This window comes from Mobula birostris, chromosome 1 (assembly GCF_030028105.1).
Source record: "Mobula birostris isolate sMobBir1 chromosome 1, sMobBir1.hap1, whole genome shotgun sequence".
NCBI lineage: Eukaryota > Metazoa > Chordata > Chondrichthyes > Myliobatiformes > Myliobatidae > Mobula > Mobula birostris.
The window spans coordinates 68,627,115-68,639,386 of record NC_092370.1 but is presented as its reverse complement, the minus strand read 5'-3'; positions in this window follow the sequence as shown (position 1 = coordinate 68,639,386).

Below are 12,272 nucleotides of genomic sequence, written 5' to 3'. Positions count from 1 at the left end.
TGTGAATTCAAATATACATAAAACTCAAGGGTAGTAATCCTGGGATTACTGCCTGTGCCATGTGACAGTGGGGATAGGAATAGAATGAGGTGGCAGATAAATGAGAGGCTGATAAGTTGGAGCAGGGGGTAAGGATTCAGATATCCGGAGAAGTGGGATCTCTTCTGGGGCAGAGTGGACCTGTACAAAAGAGACGGGTTGCATTTGAATCCAAGGGGGACCAATATTCTTGCAGGCAGATTTACTAGAGCTGTTGGGAGTGGTTTAAACGAATATGGCAGGGGCATAGGAGCCAGAATAATAGAGCTGAGCAGGTTTACAAGTAGATGATAGGTGTAACATGAATGTAAGAAAGGACAAGCCAATGACTGGGTACAAATGAAAACAGAGCCAAGAGTTAAATTGTACCACAGAGGCAAAATTCAAAAGAGAGGTTGGGTGGGGAGGAGACCTACCCTCATCAGCGGTGTGGACAGATAATCAACATGGTGCCCAAGGAGTGGGTGGAATTGTTAATTTGGGAAAGTATTAGAGCCATTGCCTGCCTTTATTGTTGAAAATTTTGATTGTTAATAAGTCTTAACACTTGACCAAGAGTTGAGAGTAAACGCATGATTTACTGTAAACATCTTTCATTTGTAAATAAACAGAGTCAACGCAAAATTTTATTGTTAATAACTGTATTGAATAAGGACTCACAGTCAATGAATGGTTTTCTTTTTCTGTATGTAATTATTTTTATTTTGTAATATTTCTGAATAAAGTATTTTTGGAAACAAAAAAGGTGCTGTATTTAAATGTGCGTAGCATTTGGAATAAGATGGATGAACTTGTGGTGCAATTAGAGATGATTGGTATGACATTGCAGGCATCACTGATTCATGGCTGAATGAAGGTCAAAATTGGGAGATTAACATCAAAGGATATACTTTGTATCTAAGGACAGGCAGGAAGGCATAGGCGGTGGTGTGACTCTGTTGGTAAGGGATAGAATTACATCTTTAGAAATAGGTGACATGGGGTCAGAGAATGTTGAATCTTTGTGGGTGGAGTTAAGAAATTGCAATGATTCAACCATCATAGGAATCATATAAAGGCCTCCAAATAGTAGCCAAAATGTGGGGTTGAGATTGCAAAGAGAGCTGGAAAGGGCATGTAATAAGTGTAATGACACAATTGTAATGGGGGACATCAATATGCAAGGGAATTGGGAAAATCAGGTTGGTGATGGACCGCAAGAGAGAGAATTTGTCGAGTGCCTATGAGATGGCTTTTTAGAACAACTTGTTCTTGAGCCTACTCGAGGAAAGGCTATCTTTGATTGGGTATTGTGAAATAACCCAGAGCTTATTAGGGAGCTTAACATAAAGGATCCTGTAATATGATTAAATTCATACTGCAATTTAAGAGGAAAAAGCACAAGTCATATGTATCAGTATCACAATAGAACAAAGGGAATTACGGAGGCATGAGAGAGGAGCTTGCCTAGCTGGATTGGAGGACAATACTGGCAGGGAATAAGGCAGAGCAGAAATGGCTGAAGTTTCTGAAAATAGTTCACAAGGCACAGGATAGATATGTCTCACAAAGGAAAGAGTTCTCAAATGACAGGCGTAGGCTAACTGTGGCTGACAAAGGAAGTTAAGTAAGGACTGTATAAATGCCAAGGAAAGGGCATATAAGATAGCAAAAGTGAGTGGTAAATTAGATGATTAGGAAGCTTTTTAAATCCAACAAAAGGCAGCTAAAAAGCTATAAGAAGAGAAAAGTTGAAAAATGAGAGCAGATTAGCCAATAATATAAAGTAGGATACCAAAAGCTTTTCTCAGTTATATAAGGAGTAAAAAGGAAGTGAGAGTTGATATTGGACCACTGGAAAATGATGGTGGTGAGGTAGTAATAGGGTCAAAGAAATGGCTGATGAACATAATGGGTACTTTGCATCTGTCGTCACTGTGGAAGACACAAGCGGTGTACCAGAAGTCCAGGGAGTGTCAGGGAGCAGCAGTGACTGCCATTGCTATTACAAATGAAAAAGTACTAGGCAAACTCAAAGGTCTTAATGTGGATAAGTCACCTGGACCAGATGGACTACATCACAGAGTCCTGAGAGAGGTTGCTGAAGAGATAACGATGCAACTTTCAAGAATCATTTGATTCTGCCATGGTCCCGGGAACTGAAAGATTGCAAATGTACTCCGCACTTTAAGAAGGGAGGAAGGCAAAAGAATGGAAATTATAGGCCAGTTAGTCTAACCTCAGTGGTTGGGAAAGTGTTGGAGTCTATTATTAAGGATGAGGTTTCAAGGTATTTGGAGACTAATGACAAAATAAATCAAAGTCAGCATGGTTTCTATCAAGGGAAATCTTGCCTGACAAATCTGTTAGAGTTCTTCGAGGAAGTAACAGGCAAGGTGGACAAAGGAGAGGCAGTGGATGTCACTTACTTGGATTTTTAGAAGGCGTTTGATAAGGTGCCACACATGAGGCTGCTTAACAAAATAAAATCCTCTGGCATTACAGGAAGGATACTGGCATGGATAGCGGAATGGCTGACAGGCAGGAGGCAGTGAGTGAGAATAAAGGGGGCCTTTTCTGTTTGGCTGCCGGTAATTAGTGGTGTTCCTCAGTATTGGGACTGCTGCTTTTCACATTGCTTGTTAATGATTTAAATAATGGAATTGATGGCTTTGTGGAAATGTTTGCAGATGAAACGAAGATAGGTGTAGTGGTAGGTAGTGTTGAGGAAGTAATGCAATTGGAAGAATGGGCAAAGAAGTGGCAGATGAAATACAGTGTTCAGAAATATATAATCATGGATTTTGGTAAAAGGAACAATAGTGTGGACCATTATATAAATAGGGAGAAGGTTCAAATATCGGAGGTGCTGAGGGACTTGGGAGTCCTCATGCAAGCCTCCAATAAAGTTGATTTATGGGTTGAGTCTGTGGTAAAGAAGGCAAGTGCAATCTTGGCATTTATTTCAAGGGGAGCAAAATATAAGAGAAGGAAATTATGCTGAACCTTAATAAGACACTAGTCAGGGAACACTTACAGTATTATCAACAGTTTAGGACCCCATATCTCAGAAAGGATGTGCTGTCATTGGAGACAGTCTAGCAGAGGTTCACGAGGATGATAATGGGAATGAAAGGGTTAACATATGAGGAGCATTTTGCAGCCTTGAGCCAGTACTCACTGGAATTTAGAAGAATGCGGGGGATCTCATTGAAACCTACAGAATGTTGAACGGACTAGATAGGGTGAATGTGGAGAGGATGTTTCCTATAGTGGGGGTATCTAAAACTAGAGGGCACAGACTCAAAATTGAGGGGCGACCCTTTAGAACAGAAGTAAAGGGGAACTTTTTTAGCCAGAGAGTAGTAAATCTGTGGAATGCTCTGCCACAAACTGTTGTGGAGGCCAAGTCATGGGTATATTTAAGGCACAAATTGACAGTTTCCTCATCGGTCAGGACATCAAAGGATATGGCACAAAGGTGTTGGGATTGAATGGGATCTGGGATCAGCCATGATGGAAAGGCAGAGCAGACTCGATGGGCTGAATGGCCTAATTCCACTCCTATGTCCTATGGTCTTATGGTCTAAGGTTAAAACAAGGAATGTCCTCATGATCCAAGGGTACCTCACAGAGTGCCTCTCTGAAATTGTCTGTAAATTGTCAGAGAACAAATTATCACATGACGCATTGGTGGAACTACCACTGCTGAAGAGCATTAATTATTGTTCAGAACTGATATTACAACTGCACAGTCCTATAGAAAACTGCCTCAACAACAAAATTGATAAAGTGTGAAGGTAGCAGGTTAATATGTAAGCGTGGACTACTGATCTGACCCAGCATCTCCATCGGTAACCAGCCTCCCCTTTATGGACTCTGAATCTATCTATACCTCTCATTGCCTCAGTAAAACAGGCAGCAAGAACAAAGACTCCCACAAAACCAGACATTTAATCTTTATTTTGTATAAGATACAAAAGACTGATAGTTCCTACCACCAGGTTCAAGCACAGATTCTACACTGCAGTTATTAGATTTGTGACTGGTACCCTAGTACACTCAGATAGTCTTTTGCACCTTACACCTCAGCTCTTGAGGAACGCTGTTCCATTTAGCTGTATAAATGTGTATGGTTGAATGACTTGAACTTGATCTCTTAACATCTGAACCTACCTTGTTCTGAATTTGCCCACTTTGAAAGGGAGAATACAACTACAGCTGTGAAGATCCCTGCTGCACCTGATGACTCTGTGATGTCCGTCTCAGAGGCCGATGTTAGGCTGTCTTTAAAGAAGGTGAACCCTCGCAAGGCAGACAGTCCCAATGGGGTACCTGGCCAGGCTCTGCAAACCTGTGCCAACCAACTAGTGGGAGTATTCGAGGACATTTTCAACCTCTCATTGTTATGGGCAGAAGTTCCCACTTGCTTCAAAAAGGTAACAATTTTACCAGTGCCTAAGAAGAATAATGTGGGCTGCCTTAATGACTATTGCCTGGTAGCACTCACATCAACAGTGATGAAATGCATTGAGTGGTCATGACTAAACTGAACTCCTGCCTCAGCAAGGACCTGGACCCATTACAATTTGTCTATTGCCACAATAGGTCAATGGCAGACGCAATCTCAATGGCTCTCCACACAGCATTAGACCACTTGAACAACACCACCACCTATGTCAGGATGCTGGTCATCAAATATAGCTCAGAATTTAATACCATCATTCCCACAGTCCTGACTGAGAAATTGCAGAACCTGGGCCTCTGTACTTGCCTCTGCAATTGGATCCTCAACTTCCTAACTGGAAGATCACAATCTGTGCGGATTGGTGATAACATATCCTTCTCGCTGACGATCAACACTGGCGCACCTCAGGGGTATGTGCTTAGCCCACTGCTCTACTCTCTATATACACATGACTGTGTGGCTAGGCATAGCTCAAATACCATCTATAAATATGCTGATGATACAACCATTGTTGGTTGAAACACAGGTGGTGACGCGAGGGCGTAGAAGAGTGAGATATGCCAACTAGTGGAGTGGTGTCACAGCAACAACCTGGCACTCAACATCAGAAAGTCGAAAGAGCTGATTGTGGGCTTCAGGAAGGGTAAGACAAAGGAACACATGGCAGTCGTCATAGAGGGATCAGAAGTGAAGAGAGTGAGTAGCTTCAAGTTCCTGGGTGTCAAGATCTCTGAAGGTCTAACCTGGTTCCAATAAAGAAGGTAAGACAGCAGCTATACTATATTAGGAGTTTGAAGAGATTTGATATGTCAACAAATGCACTCATAAACTTCTATATTTGTCCCATGGAGAGCATTCTGACAGGCTGCATCACTGTCTGGTATGGAGGGGCAACTGCACAGGAGTGAAAGAAGCTACAGAAGGTTGTAAATATAGTCAGCTCCATCTTGGGTACAAGCCTACAAAGCACCCAGGACACCCTTAGGGAGTGGTATCTCAGAAAGGCAGCATCCATTATTAAGGACCTCCAGCACCAGGGCATGCCCTTTTCAGACTGTTACCATCAGGTAGGAGATACAGAAGCCTTAAGGCACACACTGAGCGATTCAGGAACAGCTTCTTCTGCTCTGTCATCCGATTCCTAAATGGACATTGAAGCTTTGGACACTGCCTCTCTTTTTTTAAAATATACAGTATTTCTGTTTTTGCATGTTTTTATATCTATTCAATATACATCATTGATTTACTTGTTTATTGATTATTATTATTATTTTGATTTTATATTTCTTTCTTCCCTCTGCTAGAAAATGTATTGCATTGAACTGCTGCTGCTAAGTTAACAAATTTCACATCACATGCCGGTGACAATAAATCTGATTCTGATCATCTACCTGCATTGCATTTTCTTTGGAGATGTTATGTTTTATTCTGTATTGGTACTGTTTTACTTGTACTACTTCAATGCGCAGAGCATTGAGTGGATCAGTATGAACAGTATGCAAGATAAGCTTTTCATTGTACATCATTACATGTGACATTAATATACCAGTTCTAATTCCAATTCTAGTTTACTCACAGCAATGGTTATTGCTCCTTACTGTTTCTCGGTTCTGCCCAATTTTTTTTTGATTATCTGTTCTAAGAATCATCTTCATTACTATCCTTATCATATTATTTAATATCAGGCCTATCTCTCCTTTTCAAATTTGGCACCCTCTTTCAAAGTTTATGTGTCCAGAATATTTATATCAAATGCTTGGTCACGTTGCAACTTCATCTCAGTAATGGATTTTAGATTGCCCCCATTTATTTTTATTTGCACCATTAATTCATCTATGTTGTTTTGAGTGCTGCATGCATTCAGATAAAGAGCCTTAAATTTTGTCCGTTTATCATTTTTCTTTGCCTTGACTCTTACATTTGTATGCATCGTTCCTTTCCAACAGAATCTAGTTCTCATTTCTATTTTGCTATTCTTCATTATCACTTTGTCATTCTCCTTCTATATACTACTAAAACTCTCATGCTGTGTCTGTCTGTTTGTGACCTCCAATTAGTGCAAACGGTGCATTACAGTGGCACTTTTTTTGGCTAAATCAAATTAAAATGCGCTAACTTACAGAATGCAGGCAAAGTTCAGAGTTATATATTCGTATAAACTTGCTCATTTGCCAAAATAAACAGGCTCCCTTTTAACCGGAGACCCGATCGGCCGTCATGGAAATCGGGTCGCGACAGGCCGACGCATCTGCACGGCCCGTCTTAGCAGCGACGCCTACCGGAGCAAAAGGGCAGGGCAGCTCTATTTCGCGGGGTCACATTCTGCTAATCACCACCATCAGCATGTGCAGGTTGGGACAGATCTAACTGCCACCTATCAATAAGAGATAATTAAGTCTTATTATAATGACATACTTCGAGACACCATAAAACCCTTTGCTGCAGTCAAAGGACAGTGGTGACTATATCACATCCATTTAGGAGAGCGCCAGCCACATAATCAAGAATAATCAGCATCCATTGGTGTTACTGCTTCGTATCTTCTACCCAGCATTAGGATAAAAAAAATAGTCAGCCTAATTATGCCGCGTGGAAAGGGAAGGGGAACATTATGGTCAAGAGATGACGCCAAATGTTGTCGGGAAGCAACAAGGAGAGGGAGAGAACAAGAATTGGATGAGGCCAGGGCCGCATGACTCCAGGATCAAAGAGTCAGGACAAAAAAAGATGAGAGAAGATGAGACAGAGGAGGAGAGGCATGTATGTCTCCAGGATCAGAGACAAACAACAAACAGCAGAAGAGATGAAGAAACGGGGGATGAAAAGGCTGCATGTCTCCAGAATGACAATGAGAGGCACAAGGGTGGCAGATAAACCAGAAATAATGCCATCAAAAGTGTTCTTCGTTAAATGAGGAGCAGCTATATTTGCTTTGCTACGTGTCATGCTTCTTAAATAAATTGAGGTTTTCTACTTCAGTTTCCAAAGCAAAGCGATACCAATAGCATTCAGGAAAATTTAATGTTCATTCTGGTCACATCAGACTGCCTACCCTTCTCTCAAAGGGTGCCCCAATGGGTCACCCCGTTGTCTAGTAACTTTCTAAGTTTCACCCCAACAGAATTCCATTGCCCCACATTCCATGCCCTCAGTTTAAAGCTACAGTACATCTGCAGCTCTAGTAATTTAATTCATCGCCAGCCTGATTCAAGTGGAATCTATCCCAATGGAACAGCTCCTTCTTTTCCATTTCTCTTGCCAGTGAACCATCAATTGATACTTATTTATCCCAGAGCCATCTTCAAAATGTACATTCGGGTATCAGATCTTATTTACCCAAAGACAATGGAAGCATGGCTCAGAAATTAAAGCACAGAATACCTATAATTTTACTTTTTAACTTACAGCTTAGTTGCACATATTCTTATTGTGGAAACCTTTTCTCCATCCTATCTCTGTTATTGCTTCCCAAATTAAGCACAAAACTTGGATCTTTCTCTAAGTTCTATTCCAGGTCCCAGAAGATGTCCTCAACCCTGGCATTGGACAGGCAACACAAATTTATGGACACATGCCTGCAGCTGCAGAGAACAAACAACATTTATCTGTACCAAGCACCTGTCGCCTGTTTTCTCATCTGCACCACAGTCTGCCCTCATCCACATAGGCAACAAATGCCTTTTGTCTGTTGGATAAGTGCAGGACCTGATGCTTCTCCTATAGCTACCTTCTGATCTCCATATTGCAGTCAATTTTGGAATCAATCTTCCTGTCTCTCTTGACTGACCAATTCTACAGTAGATATTCTAGCAGGCATGACATACTCATAGAATAAAAAAAAGGTTCAAAGGTTCATTTATTATCAAAGTAAGCATGCAGTATGCAACTCTGAGATTAAGTATCCGGGATAACTTTCCTTCTCCCAAATACATCACAGCATCTGCATCTCAGAGTCTAGCTCATCAACTCTGAATAGCAGTTCCTTGAGCTGTCTGCGCTTCCTCTATAATTGCATATTCTGGATCCGAATAGTCCATACCGAATCCCAGGTAAAATAAATCAGTTACTTGCAATGCTTGTTGTAAAGTGATTTATTTACTTTAATTAACATCTAATTTTATCACCTTCATCTTAACAAACTCAACATTCTATGGACAAACAAGAGCTGCTGGAATTCTGAGCAACGCACAACAAAATGCTGGAGGAACTCCACAGGCCAGGCAGCATCTATGGAAAAGAATACAGTCGACGTTTCAGGCTGAAACCCTGTGGCAGTTCTGCCGAACGGTCTTGGCCCAAAATCTCAACTGTACTCTTTTCCATAGATGTGGCCTGGCCTGCTGAGTTCCTCCAGCATTTTGTGTGTGTTACTCTATGGACAATGCACTCAGAAGGTCTTTTTTAGCTCACAGGCTTATTTTCCCAGATATATCTACTTAGAAATCACCTGATATAAGTCTTTAAAGTCATTCAGTATTGTCTCTGTGCCAGCCATAAAGTAAATGTTTTCTCTAGTTCTACTTAACTTAACTTTACTCTCCAAACATTCCAATCAGTACCCCCCAATCACCTACTCAATAGGGCCAATTAATCCACCAACTCACATGCCTTGTGAAGGGGGAGGAAACTGAAACACCTGGAGGAAACCCATTCTATCAAAGGGAGAAAGTCAGAACAAGAGTTAGGATTGAATTGAAATCACTGGAGCCGTGAAGCAACATCTCTACTAATTGTATCATAGTTCCATCCTATTTCTGTAAACTTGATCCGGATCTTTAGCAGTAAGGTAAGCAGTTCTAGCTTGTTACCTAGTTAAAGGCTCTGTCAAATTTTTTATATCATTATTAAATAAAACTGCCAAGTAGTTAGCATGACGCTGTTACAGCTCGGGGCTTTGGAGTTTGGAGTTCAATTACTGTGCCATCTGTAAGGAGTTTGTACATTCTCCCTGTGACACATGTGTTTCCTCCAGGTACTCCAGTTTTCTTCCACAGCCCAAACAGATACTGGCTAGTAGGTTACATGGTCATTGCAAATTGTCCTGTGGTAAGGCAGGGGTTAAGTATGTGGGTTGTTGGGTGGTGTGGCTTGTTGGACCATTGCACATTTGGATGGAGACATAACGTAAAGAGTTTTATTCCTCATACATGTGAAGGATGTAAGAAATAAAGTCAATTAAATTAATTTCGGGGGCCTGTTGTGTGCTGTATCTCTAAATAAATAATTAATGGAAAAACTAAATTCAGTAAAATTACCATCTTACTCACCAAAGTCCAAACTCAGATGCTGCAGTGAGAAGCCATTACTAGTTCTTTTTCAGAATTGTTAAATGATGTTATCATAGAAGCTGAGAAGTGATTAGGTGAATGAGAGGATGGCATGCAGGACAGATTAATCTCCAAGAAGAGGGGGAGAAAGTAACAGTGTAAGCAGGTTATATCCATCAAGACTGGTCAGAGAACAATTCTATGATATAAACTAGTAAGGATCCTGAGGTACATTAAATATAAATTAAATAAATCAGGTAGTCAGTTTTTTCCCCAGGGTAAAGCTGTCGAATAACAGAGTGCATAGGTTTAGGGTGAGAGGGGAATGTTTGAAGGACACTTATGAGAAAGGACTTTACACAGAGAGTAGAGAGTGCCTAGAATGTGCTGCTCGGGGAGCTAGTAGCAGCAGATATGATAGTAACAGTTAAAAGGTGTTTAGACAGATATGTGAATAGAGAGTTATGGATGATGCACAGACAGATGGGATTAGTTTAGACTGACATCCTGGTAGCCAAAGGAACTGTTCTTGTGCTATGTTCTATAAACAGTTACACCATATGACTTAGGCCATTCAGCCCATTGAGTCTGCTCCACCTTTCAATCGTGGCTGATTTATTATCCCTCTCAAGCCCATTCTCCTGCCTTCTCCCCTTACCCTTTAACACCCTGACTAATCAAGAACCTATCAACCCCAGCTTTAAATATACTCAATTACTTGGCCTCCACGGCTGCCTGTGGCAATGAGTTCCACAGATTCACTATCCTCGGGCTAAAGAAACTCCACCTCACCTCTATTCTAAATGGATATTCCTCTATTTTGAGGGTGTGCCCTCTGGTCATCCACTAAAGGAAACATCCTCCCTATTTTCATTCTATCCAGACCTTGCAATATTCAATGGTTTTCAATGAGATTCTCCCAGTGAGTAAAGGCCCATAGCCATCAAACACACCTCATACATTAACCCTTTCATTCCTGGTATCATTCTTGTGAACCTCCTCTGGACTTGTTCCAATGCCAGCATATCTTTTAGATAAGAGGTCCAAAACTGCTCACATTATTCCAAGTGTAGGCTAACCAATGCCTTAGAATACTTCAGCATTTCATCCTTATTCTTACATTCTCATCCTCTCAAAATATATGCTAACATTTCATTTGCCTTCCTTACTACTGACTCAATCTGCAAGTTAACCTTAAGGGAATACTACACAAGGACACCCAAATCCTTTACACTTCTGAGTTATGAATTTTCTCCGCACTTAGAAAATAGTTAACACATTTATTCCTTCTACCAAAGTCCATGATCATACACTATATTCTATCTACCACTTCTTTGCCCATTCTCCCAATCTGTCTTAAGTCCTTTTGTAGACTTTATTCTTCCTCAACACTATCTTCGCATTGTCTGCAAATATGGCCGCAGAGCCATCAATTCTGTCATCCAAATCATTCACATATAACGTGAAAAAAAGGCTCCAGCATCGGTTCCAACAGAAGACCCATTAGTCATTGGCAACCAGAAAATCCCCCCTTTAACCCCACTCTATGCCTTTTGCCAGTCTGCCAATCTTCTATCCATGCTAGTATCTTTCCTATAATACCTTTGGCTCTCATCTTGTTAAGCAACCTCATGCACAATACCTTGTCAAAGGTCTTCTGACTGGCCTATAGTTTCCTCTGTTCTGCCTCCCTTCCTTCTTACAGAGTGGAGTTTCAATTTTCCACTCCTCCAGAACCATTCCAGAATTTAATGATACTTGAAACATCATTATTAATGCCTCCACAGTCTCTTCAGCTTTAAGAACCCTGAGGTGTGGTCCATCTGGTTCAGGTGATTTATCTACCTTCAGACTTTCCATCTTCCAAAGCACCTTCTCTTTTGTTATAGCAAACGCATTCACTTCTGTCCTCAACAGTCGAACTTCGTGCATACTGCTAGTGTCTTCTATAGTGAAGATTGACACAAAATACATATTAAGTTCCTTCACAATTTCTTTGGTCCTCCATTACTATCTCTCTAGCGTCATTTTCCAGTGGTCTGATATCCATTCTCACCTCTCTTTTACTGTTTATATACTTGAAAAAACTTTTTGTATCCCGTTTTATATTAATGGCTAGCTTCTCTTCATATTTCATATTTTCTCTCCTTATGACTTTTTCATTGCATTCTGTTGGTTTTTATAAGCTTTTCGATCCTCTAACATCCAATGAATTTTTGTTATATTGTATACCCTCTCCTTTTATGTTGTCATTGACTTCCCTTTATAGCCACGGTTGCCTTATCCTCCCTTTAGAATACTTCTTCATCTTTGGGATGTACCTATCCTGCACCTTCTGAATTGCCCCAGAAACACTTGTCTTGCCATTATCCCTACCAGTGTCCTGTTCCAATCAACTCTCGCCAGCTCATCTCTCATGCCTCTGTAGTTCTCCTTGCTCCACTGTAATACTGAAACATCTGAATTCATCTTCTCCCTCTCAAAGTGCAGGATGAATTCTATCATATTATGATCACTGT